At 35.2% G+C, this 14997-nt stretch overlaps 1 protein-coding gene across 6 annotated transcripts in view; it reads right to left on the reverse strand.

Moving 5' to 3' along the window:
• Window positions 1–14997, reverse strand: part of Rapgef2 (Rap guanine nucleotide exchange factor 2) — a 255100-nt gene that overhangs the window by 212870 nt on the left and 27233 nt on the right. The window lies entirely within an intron of this gene.

Consider the following 14997-nt stretch of genomic DNA (forward strand, 5'->3'; position numbering starts at 1 on the left):
GAAAATACAGCAAATATTTTGAGTTCCTAAACTCCAAAACTGTGGTTTATGGAGCTGTAGACAGAATGTAAGAGAATTCTTTAAACATGAATTGGAAGGATACCCCCAAATTTTCAATAGGGTTTGGGTCTGGATGAGAGGAAGGACTGCAAGACCAGTTGAGGAAAAAGGGTTCTCATCCTGTTACATTATTCCTGACTCAGACACCCACACATACACAGGAAAAAGAATGTGGGAAAAAGAGGTTATAGAAAGACCACTGGGCATCTGGCTGCTGTGAAGTGACTTCCTTGAGCAAACTGACTATGCACATATGGGTGGGCTGCACTCTTGCTCTCACACCTCCTCAACCCAACGCCACATTCCTGTCTAATACCAGTTACAGAATATGTAGATCACTATGGCAACATGGACTGTCAACAAGGGAGGCATTGGTTCAAAGTCAGTGGAAATACCTTCCCCAAAAAGCACCCTGCCATTTCAAAAGAACACCAGATAACCACCAACTAACTCTTCTCCCCTGACTTTGAACTTAATATCCTTGAGTCCCCAAAGATTGAGACTCCACACTACATGTAAACTCTATAAAAAAAGAAAGCACACAACACACACAAAATTATAGAATGCATGCTTGGAAGGTCTAATCTGTTTTTCAATCATAAGCTATACTGCACCATATGTTTTTACAAATCCTCTTTTTATTAATCAACTAGTTATGGGTCCAGAGGAATGTTTTGTATCAGAAAATAAATTCTTCATGAGTATAGCTTAAGATTGAAAAAATAGACCTTCCAAACATGCATTTCTAATTTTTGTGTGTGTGTGTGCTTCTCCTTTTTATGAGTTTCCATGTAGTGTGAGAGTCTCAAATCTTTGGGACTCAAGGAAAGATTAAGATCCAAGTCAAGGGGCGGAGGTGTAGCTTGGTGATAGAGCATGCAAGAGGTCCTGGGTTCAATTCCCAGCAACAAATATAACAGTAGAATACATGCCAACATTTGTCATCAGCAAAATTACAGAAAATGAGTATTTACAGTAGAAACAACAATTTCTTCTTAATCCTTGAAAAGTACTACTGAGGATTTTTTAACATCTAACTTAAACAGTTATTTTAATAAGTCCAATTTACAAATTAACATTTTTTTCCCTTGGGTACTTGTAGTCATTCTCACAGGCCCTTAAGAGCAGGGTCCTGGTCTGCAGCACCAGCGCCACCAGCTCTGACAGCTCACAGCACTTCCCAAGCTCCTTGAGCAAAGCAGTACATAACACAGCACTACATAACACAGGTGAAACATTTAACATGGGCCTGACACAAAGAAAGAATTCAGTAAGTACTGTCTATTAATTATTATTTATAAATCAGAAATTTTTTTAAATTAACCATTACTTTCTATAATTTAAAACACTGAAAACAATAGTTAACAGAATTGTTTTAAATGGTCTTTTTCATTTGTTAGCATCAAATTTTACCTCTTCATACCCAAATGCATTTCTCTTTTTTTTTTTTTCCTTCAATAAATCAAAGTATCCTGGTAAATCAACCCTTCCCCCACAGCAGCTGTTGTGTGAAACTGACTCATGAAATGTAGACATAGAACTGAAATATTTGATCATCTGGTCCCATCCACTTGCCAATGTACCAGTAGGATTTTTCCATCCCATAACTTATTTTTAAACACTCCAAATAAATTGCTTATTGGTTTTGTCAGGAATCAACCGAGATTCACTGTATATAAGAAAATATCTCTCATTTTTATTAACTTCTGACTATAACACAAAGGAAAGAATAAAGGAAGATATTACCATGATATTGAATGTTCTAAGTGGTATTAGGCTCTTCTTTACTTTCCTAGTCAAAGACAAATACACGTCTAAATTAAGTCATTTAAAAAATTGTTCTACATAGCACTCTTTGTATAAAGAATAAAACAGCCATTCCTATCATCTTTTATAGAGGCAACGTAAAAAAGAAAGAATCAGGACCGGGGTACTAGATCAGTAGTAGAGCGCTTACCTAGCATATCTTAGGCACTGGGTTCAATGCTTACCACCACATAAAAATAAATAAATAAAATAAAGGTATTATATCCATCTAAAACCAAAAAAAAAATTTTTTTTAATTAAAATTAAACAAACAAACAAAAGACACTGAGCCACACACTCAGCAGGCAGGGGGAATCCTTTGTCTACTACTCTGCACACCTGCCCAAGCAACAGTGATGCATCAAGATGAGCTCTTCTCTCCTGTTATGTTGATCTGGGCTATCAGGATCCTGCTGTTCACTGAGCCTGCCTCTCTACCTAACACATTTCTAACAGACAAAAAACGTAAAACTGGTTAAAATTACCTTTAATACTGGCCAATAAACATATGAAAATATGTTCAACATCACTCATAATCAAGGACATGTCATTGAAACACTGATACAATTTTTCACTTCTCAGGTTGGTTAAATCAGAAAGGTGAATGAAAATCCATTGCTGGGATGGATCCTTACATAGTGTTGGTAGAATTGTAATGTGGTACAGGCTTTTCAATAAACCATTTAACAATATCTATAAATATAATATCTATAATAAAAACAATATCTATAAAATTCCACTAGGGGTGTGTACGTGTGTATATAACATTCTACTACTAGCGATCTAATCTATTCATCTACCCACAAAAAAACATCCAGAAACACATATACACACATGTATGATACTCACCACTGCACTATTTTTCAAGGGGCATGGAATCTGGAAACATCCTAAATGCCCACCCTTACAGTATTGCTAAGATAAATGATGATGCATGTACTCAGGGGAAAAGGGCATATCCACTGTTCAGAATGGCTGACCTCTGAGTCATCTCACAGAAAAATTTAAAAGACAAGAACTCTTCATTACCCTAAGTACATGTATGAAGACACAAATAGTGTGACTCTTCTTTGTGTACAACTAGAGATATGAAAAATTGTGTACTACATGGATACTATGAATTGAAATGCATTCTGCTGACATTTATAAATAACTTTTTTAAAAAGATAAGAACTATGGAGATAGAATGATTCCATTTGTTAAATTAATTAGAGATATCTAAATATGCTATTAGCATTAAAAAGATTTTTCCTCGTGTATATAAAGTTATGAAACTTTGAAATAGGGAGGGATATTCAAGAAGGAGACTACTTATTGTTTTAGAGTAGGTTCTAGAGTATTGTTTGTATTTTTGAAAATATATATTTAGATGATATTTTTGAGGTACAAAGATTCAACATCAATGTATACAAGATCTTTCCTTAGACATTACATTGGCATTATCAATATTAAACTCTCTCCTTCCAGCCCCTACCCGCTAAATAACATGCTGATCTTTATTTTGTTTTCTACCTAGTCTACTAGAGAATTTTCACTGCGACTTTCTTCCATGTTTCAACCCGTAATTAGAACAGTCTTCTCCAAGGCACTTATTTATCTAGTTCTCTATTTCTCCAGCCTGCAGCAAATCCCAAATTCTTTGACATTTTTAACAATTAAAGCTGTCTCCACACAACCTAACATCTGGTAATTACAAGATATATCCCAAAATTGTTTTAAGAAATAATAATATTGCAGGAATTAATATATATTTTCCAACAACAATTACTTTAAACAGAAAGACAAATTCTCCGGTGGGGGGGGGGGGGGGTGCTGGGGTTGTGGCTCAGTGGTAGAGTGCTCGCCTCCCACATGAGAGATTCTGGGTTCGATCCTCAGCATCACATAAAAATAAAGATATTGTGTCCATGTATAACTGAAAAAAAAATTTAAAAAAAAAAAAAAAAAGAAAGATAAATTCGGGCTTGTTTGCTGTTTTTCCCAGAAGGGGGAGTGCTTTTATAATATTACACCTGTCACCTTCCCAAATTTCTTGAACACATATAAATGTATAATTGTTAAAAACACATGGCTATATTAAACTACTGAATCTTTACTAATCATACCACACTATGCTAAAGCTAGTTCTACCAAAAATGAACAAGTATCCCCTTACAGTGTAAAAGGTTGAGAACATTAAAAGCTGAACATGACAACTGACTCATCTGTGAAATACAAAATAACCTTCAAACTTTAATCTGCAACATGCAATCTTAGTAAAGATAATTTTATCATGGTGATAGAGAAGACGACCAACTGGACTTCCCGTTAAATCCAACATTCTTATAAAGGTACTGATAATGGGGAAACATTATTGAACTGAAACTCTAAGCACATGAACCCCCATTTCCCTTTCAAAATCTCTCAGCACGCAATTCCTGTTTACTGGATTTCTTTCTTCCTGCGCAAATGACCCCACCCCTATTCAGACAAAACCAAAAACCTGAAGGAATCTATTTTTAGCACAAACATTCACTGAGGTATTTTCTATTTAATCAACAGGATACAAAGTTGTTTATGCTTGACAAAGATCTGCCTGCTTTGTTCGCTGTCCACTTGCTAATACTGAACAAAGGAAAACTTTTAACAAATCTTATTTACCAAAAGAACTTTAGAATAATTTTGGGCTTAATATCCTTGTAATATTTATATCTCAAGATTTAAAATTATCAACACAACCTTTAAGGAAAAACATTGGAAGTATTCCCATTTATTTTCACAGTAAAAGAGGGCTCTAAAAGCCCTCCACAGCACCTTCTTTTGCGGTTCCATGCTTTAAATGTGTATTTTCCACTGTATAAAATGCTCTGCTACAAATCCTACATATTATAGAATTATAATCTGAAATGAGACTGAAGAAAGTAAACAGAAGAGGTTTCTAGAAAAGCAACCATCCTTTAAATACAGTTATGGAGTCTCTCATTCTACAGTGCACTCCAAAGTTCTCACCCTTCTCCACGCCACATTGTACCACAGTGCTGCCACCCCACTGTATGAATTCTCCTAGAGGTACCACCTTCAGTGGACCATGAGTTCCCGCACTACGCCTTACTCATCTGTGTGCACTGCTGTTCCTAGCAGCACAGTACCATATACACACTGGTGGCAGATGTGCACATCCTACAACTCTAGTTACAACTGATGCTAGATTCACTCATTATCTAAAAATGTCACTTAACCAAATGCACCAAATTACTTGAGACTTTTATTTCACAGAAAATTTATGGTACTCTTCTGTACTACCTATTTTGTTATTTCTGGAATTTTCCTTCCAGAATATAGTAATTTAAGAATTTAATAACTGTAGTACATTAGTTGAATGAACAATTTCTTGGTATCCTTTTAATGCATATAATCTAATTCTAATATAGACTATATGATTGCTATCTCGGGTCTTACTATTTTTGGTTCAAAGGGTCTCAGAGAACCATTTTATGTTCCAGGGAGGCAAGCAAACAAAGATACGGTATGAGATGACAGTGCATTTCCTAGTCCTTTCAATCATCCAAACTCAAAATGTAAATGCAAAATTCTCTTCTCTTCATAATTAAAAAAAAAAAATTGCCCAAGTTGAAATTCGACTTCTTCATATGAATCCACTTTCCAAATGTTAAATCAATTAACCCACTACAAGGGAGACCATTCTTATTGATACAGTAGAATCTATTTACTCAAACCAAAGAGATTTGAACAAAGTAAAATTTTTACAAGGTTTGACCTACATGCTAAGATATGAATTACTCTTACCTCTTCCACACCTGCCTAAATTTCAAAAGCTGAAAGAGAGAAAACTGTATTCAGTGGGACTCTAAAAACTATACCCAAGGGGCTGAGTTTGTGGCTCAGCGGTAGACCACTCGCCCAGCACGTGTGAGGTGCTGGGTTCGATCCTCAGCCCCACATAAAAAAATAAAATAAAAACGAATAAAAATAAAGGTATTATATCCAACTACAACTAATAAATAAATAAATAAATAAAAACTATACCCAAACTAATAGTATCAGTATTTATAACTCTAGCTAGATAATTTGAAGACAGTAAAATATGAAACCTAGACTTTTTAGCAAAAACGGAATTATTCTGCATCAATGCGTTCAGATGTTTTGTGAATAAATATCCATTTTATATGTGCATGTATGTGTGAATATATAGATATATCTCTATCCTTTGGAGATCACAGCCCATTTCAGCAGTATAGAGGTGGGATAAAACAAATACCAATAAAATTTCTAAGAATATATCTCTTATTCAAATACCTCCCTAGAGAAAGCTGTGGTTGATGTATCAGGCCACATTATGTGGTAAAATTAAACCATATTCATTAACATTATCCTAATTAGTAATTCAGTCTCTCCTAAAGTCAATTACACCATCAAAATGCTAAGCAAATTAATAATGCGATTAAATCTATATGTGGGCACAATTACCCTATTTAAGAAAAAAATTTAAGAACTGTAGTATATTAGTTGAATGCTAACTACAAATGAACAATTTCTTAATTCATTAAATCAGTCTATCAGGATGAAGAGGTTTTTCTTTTGTTTTTTGTTTTTATGAATTACAGTTATTCTTTGTGCTTACATGTAATGAGTTGCCATCTTTTTAAATACAGTACAATGCAGGAATTTCAGAAATGTAACTGCCTTGCCCAAATCTCTGTGCTTTATTTGCATTTACTTTTCACAAATTTGCTCTTCTGCATAACACCTAAAAGATATGTTCTTTGTTCTTTTTCACAAAGGAAACGCAAAGCAACCCCAGTATTTAGGAATACTACCATGGAAAGTATCATATATTGTTTCCCCAAAATTCATATTTCTTTGAAGTCCTAAACCCCAATCCGATGGTACTTGGAATAGCAATTAGAGTCAGATGGGGTTATGAGGGAGAGATGATAGTGGGATTGTTGTCCCACAGAGACTCTGGAGAACTAGATTTCATGTTCTTCCTCATTCCCCTCACTTGCAGAAGAAAAGCTATGCACACTCACATCAAGGAAGTAGAGCCAGGATACCAGCCCTTACCAGAAAATGAAGTGGCCAGAAGAAACTTGACCCTGGACTGTCCAGCCACCAGAACTATGAGAAAATAAATTTCTCTAGTTAAACCATTCAGTCTATGGCATTTTGTAACAGCAATCCAAACAAAATAATATAGGAAGCTTCTTAATCCATGCAAATTCCAAAATAGCATTAAACATAAGCATCCCAAACTCTTCTAGTTCTAACACTGAACTGATAATTAACCCCAGGATCTATACCTTCTGACACCTTAATCAAACCTGATCTTCCTGAAGTCTTCTCCAATAATTAGCATTCCTAACTGTCCAGGGACTCTGAAATGGTCCTTAACTTATCTTTCTTTCACACCATACTTGTCTGCTCTACCTTCACAGTATATCCAAAGCCAACCATTTCTCCCTTCTAACATCTTTTACTGCAAGGGGCTGAATGTACCAGCCCTGACTAATCTCCCCATTGCTACTCCCTCCCTTTACTACATGCTCTTAACCCAGCTTCAGTGATCACATCCTGCCAACGGCTCCCTGACACACTCAGAGTAAAAGCCAAAGTACATACAAAATTGGACCTCCCCTGCTGAACTTCTGAGGTCAGTGCCTTCCATTTGTCAGTAGCCCTGAAGCTTCCATTCCTCACCAGGAAAGATGCCACCTAGAAACCCTCATCCTCGATGCTCTCTTTTCTGTTAACCACAAAGCTGGCCCCCTTGCTTCATTCAATCCTTCTCCAAATACTGCTTCATTACAAGTGAATCTTTCCAAATGTGGTATTAGCTTAATTTGTTTCTATAATATCTAACATCTGACGTGCTACATATTTCTTTGTTCAGTGTGGCTCCCCTCACTAGATTATAAACTCCATGTTCTATAGTAAGGGCTTTTGTTATTGTTCACATCCATATCCTTAATCCCTAAAACATTACATGGCAAACAAGAGACCTTTGATAAACACTTGTCGAAATAATTTATAAAAATTCAAAGGAGTAGTGAATATTTACTGATATCTTCTAAGACACAAATATTTCTGCAGTGACATTGATTGTAAAAGAAAAAAAAAAAAACAGCAGAGCATGGTGTAATCCATGCTCTGAAATCCCAGCTACTAACAGCTATGTAGGGGACACTGAGGCAAGAGGATTCCAAGTTCAACAGTCTGTCTAATTTAGTGAGACACTATCTCAAAATAAAATCAAAAAGCACTTAGTAGTAGAGTGCTTACCAGGCATGGGCAAGGTCCTGGATTCAATCCCCAGTAACAAAAAGAAAAAAATAAAGAAATAAAAACATCTGCTTCGATACCAAAGGTTCCTAACCCCCTACTTTTTTTTTCTATAGGACTTCATGCGTGCTAAGTACTAACTATGCCGCTGAGCTACACTCCAGCCCCTTTGAGGCTCTCTATATGCAGCCTTGTCCTTGTGTTTGCATTAGATCTTTCCCTGTATTTTCAGCAAAATTACATCACACAGGGAATATTTCAACAATAAGAAAATACTTTTTGGGCTGGGGTTGTAGCTCAGTAGTAGAGTGCTCGCCTCAAATGTGGAAGGCACTGGGTTCCATCCTCTGCACCACATAAAAATAAAATAAAGGTATTGTGTCCATCTACAACTAACAAAAATTAAAAAGAAAATACCTTCTGGAACATATCAACAAAAACTATGGTGAGATCTGAAAAAAAAGGTAAATTTTAACAGTTTTTAGAACACAATCCACAGACCTTCAATATTATATAAATAAAACTAGCATTAAAATATACAGATTTGTATTTCACCAACCATTAGAATAAGTAACAGTTCTGATACAATTAAGAAATATTTTGCAGAACTCTGACACATTTGGCATTCAACCTAATAAAAGACTTACATACAGAATATTTAGCAATTCTCACCACCTTGAGGGGAAAAAAAAAAACATTTTTTCTTTAAATACTAAAGGTGATGAGTATCTTGAATTAAATCCTGAAGAGATTATAGATACTTGCAGGAAAACATAAAAAACAAATAAGGTGGACTGGGGTTGTGATTCAGTAGTAGAGTGTTTGCCTAGCATGTGTGAGGCACTGGGTTCAATTCTCAGCACCACATATAAATAAATGAGTAAAATAAAGGTCGGTCAACAACTAAAAAAAAGTTAAAAAGAAAAAAAAAGAGAGAGATACAAATGGGAAATAAGTCTATAAAAACATTCTTCCCACTAATATTTATGTGGTAGGGGATTAAATACAAGGCCTTGCACATGTTAAGCACCAGCTCTGTCACAGAACTATACCCCCAATCCTGCTAATTGTGAATCACTGAGGAAATGAAAACATGGACATGAGTGTTTATAAGAGCATTATTCATAAAAGTCAAAATGTAGAAACCACACAAATGTCCATCAACTATTGATCAGATGAACAAAATGGAATATTTGTTCCAAAAAGGATGAACCCCTGATACTACAAAATGGATAAATACTGAAAACATGCTAAATGAAATGAAGTTGGTCACAAAAGACCACATATTATATGATTCCATTTACAAGCAATGTCCACAAAAGGAAAATCCACAGACAGAAAGTTAGACAGTTGCATATAATAGGAGGATGGAAGACTTGGGGTGATGGGGAAAGGGAACAAGAATTGTCCCAAAATAATTGACAATGGTAATGGCTGCATATATCTGTGAATATGCTAAAAAAAAAAAAAAACCACTAATTACATACTTTTAAATAGGTGAAATTTTTATGCGAACTGCAGCACAATAAAGCTGCTTTTTAAAAGTACACAGTTAGATATCATTATGCACCTATAAGATAGCTTAAAAAATAAAACTGACAGATTCAAATGTTGACTAGGATACAAAAAACTGGAACTTTCATACATAATTGGTAGAAATACAACACAGAAACTTTGGGAAAGTGTTTGCCAGTTTCTCTAAAAGTTAAATGTGCTTGTACCCTATATCCCAGCAACATCATACATGCATCTTTATCAAGAAAAATCAAAGCATATGTCATATAAAGGCTTGCACATGAATGCTTAAAAGTTCCAAGTTTCATTCATTGTCAAAAACTAAAAGATACAATTCAAATCTCCATCAACTAGGGCTGGGGATACAACTCAATTGGTGCTTGCCTCACATGCACAAGGCCCTGGGTTCAATCGCCAGCACCACACACACAAAAAAAAATCAAATCTCCATCAACTAAAGAATGAATAAACAAATTTTAGTACGTCCTTACAATGAAATACTACTCAGCAATAAAAAGAAAAAAAAAAACACTGATACATACAATAGCATGGCTGACTCTCAAAAGATATACACTTAGTGAAAAAGAATCACACAAAGAAGACTATGAGATCATCTTAAGGCAAACCATAGAGGGAAATCAGATCAATGGTTGCCAGATGCAAGGCTGGATAGAAAAGATTAACAAAAAGGTATATGGGAACTTTTCAAGGTAATGAAAAATGTCATTATTTTGATTACGGTGGTGGTGGTGGTGGTGGTGGTAGTGGTGTTTACATGACTCTTCACAGATTAAAACTCATAGACCTTTTATACTCAAAAAAGGTTAAAGGGGCTGGGGACTTGGCTCAGTGGTAGAATGCTTACCTAGGACGTGCAAAGCCCTGGATTCAATAACGGGCAACACAAAAAATATATATTGTTTTGTTTTTTTAATCTTTTTTTTTTTATGCCTCTGCTTTCATTTATTTTTATGTGGTGCTAAGGATCAAACCCAGGGCCTCCCACACACTAGGCGAGTACTCTACCGCTGAGCCATAACCCCAGCCCAAAAAATGTTTTTTAATAGAAAAAGGTTAAATCTCCCCATATAGAAATCATTTCTGAGTTTTGCAAAAAACCGCATTCAAATTCATTGGAATTTTATAAAGAAAAAAGGGAATGCTCACTTCAGTAGCACATATATTAAAAATGAAACAATACAAAAGATCGGCATGGCATGCAAATTCATGAAGCATTCCATATTTAAAAAGAAAGAAAAAAGCGGTGTGGGGGTGCCTAATAGGGGGCTGGAGTTGTAGCTCAGTGGTAGAGCGCTTACCTAGCAGCTTACCTAGCATGTGTGAGGCACTGGGTGCGATCCTCAGCACCACACAAAATAAATAAATAAATAAAATTAATGCATTGTGTTCATCTACTACTAACAAAATATTTTTTTAAAAAATACATGGGCTTGGGATATAGCTCAGTTGGCAGAGTGCTGGCCTCATATGCATAAGGCCCTGGGTTCAATCCCCAGCACCACAAAAAAAAAAAAAAAAAAAAAAAAGCCTTAATACAATGCTGGTACTACTGTAAACTGCTACTCTACACTACATCATAACTATCAAAACTAGAAAGGCAAACATTCTTTGGCCCAACAGAAATTTACCAGGTCACATCGGAAGGATATTCATTGCAGTACTGTGAATACTCAGTAATGGTTAAACATACACACACGTTCTTAAAAAAGGGAGCTCTTCACATACTGGGTTCGATCCTCAGCACCACATTAAAAAAAGGTCTTCAAATTATATCTTATGTTAAACTATTAAGGAATAGGTGTGTAGATATACATAGATATAACTTGAGGGTACTCAAATATATTTTGTATGGATCTATATGTGAATTTCATTTTTTCTTTTTCTTTTTTTAAGTTGTCGATGGACCTTTTTATTTATTTATTTGTTTGTTTGTGGTGCTGAGGATGAAGCCCATAGCCTCACACATGCCAGGCAAATGCTCTACCACTGAGTCACCATCCCAGCCCTGTGAATTTCATTTTTATAGGTATCTATAATTACATACAATAGTAGGAATCACTATACAACATTCATATATGCACCTAATATAATTCCCTGAGTAACCTGTCAAAATTTTTCTCCCATTCTGTAGGCTCTCTTTTCACATGATTGTTTCCACTGCTATGCAGAACCTTTTTAACTTGAGGATATCCCACTTAACTGATTCTTGGTTTTATTTCTTGAGCTTTGGGGGTCTTATTAAGGAAACCAGTGCCAGCACCAATATGGTGAAGCATGAACCCTATGTTTCCTTCTAGCAGTTGTAGTGTTTCTGGTCCAATTCCTGGTTATTCGATCCACTTTGAGTTGATTTTTGTATAGGGATCGAGTTTCATTCTTCTACATATGGATATCCATTTTCCCCAGCACCATTTGTTAAAAAGGCTATCTTTTCCCCAATGTTTGTTTTTGGCATCCTTGTCAAGGATCAAATGATTACATCCATGTAGATATGTCTCTGTTTTCTATTGGCTTTCATGTCTGTTTTTATGCCAATACCATAGTGTTTTTGTAGCTCTATAGTATAATATGAGATCAAGTATTACAATGCCTCTAGCATCGCTCTTATTATTCAAGAGTTGCTTTGGTGATTCTGGGTCATTTGTTCTTCCATATGAATTTTAGAACTATTTTTTCTAGTTCTATGTAGAATGTCATTGGTATTTTGATGAGCAGTACACTAAATATGTAGATTCCTTTTTGTAATATGGCCATTTTGATAATATTAATTCTGCCTCTCCAAGAACATAGTAGGTCATTCCAACTTTTCAGATCTTCTTCGGTGTCTATAATATATATATTATATATATATTTTATATTATATATATAATGTCTCTCTTCGGGGTTCTATAATTTTCCCTGTAGACACGTCTTTCACCTTCTTATATTTAGTCCAGAGTTTTTTGGTTTTGTTTTTGTTTTTGTTTTTGTGTGTGGTTTGTTTGTTTACTTTTAAAGTTCTTGTGAACAGAATTATTTTCCTGATTTCTTTCTCAGTGGACTGATTATTGGAATAGAGAAAAGCTATTGATTTTTGTATGTCAATAATATGTCCTGCTTCTTTGCTGAATTTGTACATTAGCTCAAGAAGTATTCTGGTGGAGTTTTTTGGGTCTACTGAGTATTGAATCATTGTACAAGAATATTTTTAAAATCCTTGTAAGAATAAACAAGCACCTAACATCACACTATCATTAGGAGACTAGAAATTACACAGGTATGGCACAGAGGAAAAGTAAGACTCTTCACCACATACTTTTAAAATATTTTTTTAGTGTATAAACCATGCAAAAAAAACTATAATATTTAAAACATTAATTTAAAAAACCATATAGTTTAGGTACAAGTTATAATCATTTTTGAACACTGAAAACATTCCAGAAACAGAAAACATGATCATGTACACTTACAACGCAAGTTAACTTTCAATTACCAGAAGAAAATGAGTAATTCAGTAGGAGACTATGTACTTAACCTTTCTTTATGACCCAGCACCCCACAAAAATAGAAGAAAATAAGGAGTGTAAGAAATAGAGAACAAAGAATGGTTTGGAAGGAAAAGTTATAATTTAAAAAAAAAAAAAAAACCTCAGATTAAAAAGCCCAAGAACTCATACACCTTTAAAAAACCTTTCTGTCTTGGGAATGTTGTGTTCTCCTAGCCCTAAGTTAACAATGGCATTTTCTATGTCATAGAAGAGCCAGAGAAACAAATAGGATTTCTTGCCACAAACAAAATCACACATTCTCTCCAAAGAAGGACTCAAAGACATCATTTAAACACAGATATACACCCATCACATCCAAAACCTTTGGGTGGATTATTTTAGGATTCCAGAATCACTCAGAACTCCTTGAGATCTCATATTCCAAAATGTAGGAAGTTAGTTTTTGTCTTTCATTCTGTAGTTGACTTTAAGTTATAATCATAAAATGAAGTTAGAGCTACGTAACTGCAGATAAATAGTATTTCTGTGGAAGATTCAAGTTTATAAAAAGTTCTTGGTATAACTGTATGTTTTTTAATTTTGGTCAAATTCTAGTCTGACTAGTGCCTCTGAATAGTGGGGTCACATGACAAACCTTGCTACAAGTGAAGCCATTATCCTCATGGCAACAGTCAGAAAATGCTAGGCATGCTTTACCCTCCTACTGGCTAGGCTGCACCCATGCAAATCAGGATCCTGGTTGCTATATACAGTCCCCATATGACTCCAAACTTTTCCCCTGGCTTTTTCAGTAAGCACTGAAAACCAAGGATCCCAGTTAGGTCCCTACACAGACTTAGGTGTTAACAAAGTGGATCCGTGCTTCACAAGGAATGGAAATGAGAGGTAGCCAGTTCTGTTTCTGACAAACCAGCAGATGTCTGGTTGTGCTGACTGTGCCTCTGCTGAGAAAAACTGTAACTTTTCCAAGTACAGAACAACCCGAAACGTATCAAACATAGAAAAGGCTATTTAAAAAGTACAGTTAAAAATAATAACTTACAGTTATTGACAGTAATCTATTTGCTAATAGGGATTTAATTTAAAAGTAGACCAGGACTGTGGTGCACACCTATGATCCCAGTGACTCAAGAGGCTGAGGCAGGAAGATTCCAAGTCTGAGGCTAGACTGGAGGACTTAGTTAGACCCTGTTTCACAATTTAAACAAATATAAAGGATTAGGGATGTTAACTCAGTGGTAGAATTCCCCTGGGTTCAATCTCCAGTATCACCAAAAAATAATACTAATAGTAGACCAGGAACTGGGGGTGCAACTCAGTGGTAGAGCACTTGCCTTGTATGAATAGGGCCCAAAATTCAATCCCTTGCACAGGAAAATAAAAATAAAAATACTAACACCAATGTTTTAAATTTTTTTTATTTTAACAAAATTAGGCTTCATACCTGAAGCTTATCTCCAAAGTAAAAGTCACCTAACAGAGTATTTCCAATAAAGGAAAATGACCTAAGCAAATCAAAACCTATTTTTTAAAGTATTTTTTAGTTGTTGATGTACCTTTATTTTTTATTTATTTGTATGTGGTGCTGAGGATCGAACCCAGTGCCTCACACATGGTAGGCAAGCGCTCTGCCACTGAGCCACAACTCCAGCCCCTCAAAACTTATTTTGAAAAGTCCTCATTAACAATAATTATAGATATTTATACCAATCTTATTATAAATGAAGTAGAGTGAAAAGAATAGGAAATCTGAAAGACAGTTATGTGTACTTAAGCAAATGATAATTTACAAATAGCTCACTTTGATTTATCAGGTCTAAGACAGAAC

The sequence above is a fragment of the Marmota flaviventris genome, chromosome 7 (genome assembly GCF_047511675.1).
Source record: "Marmota flaviventris isolate mMarFla1 chromosome 7, mMarFla1.hap1, whole genome shotgun sequence".
In the NCBI taxonomy this organism is placed as follows: Eukaryota; Metazoa; Chordata; class Mammalia; order Rodentia; family Sciuridae; genus Marmota; species Marmota flaviventris.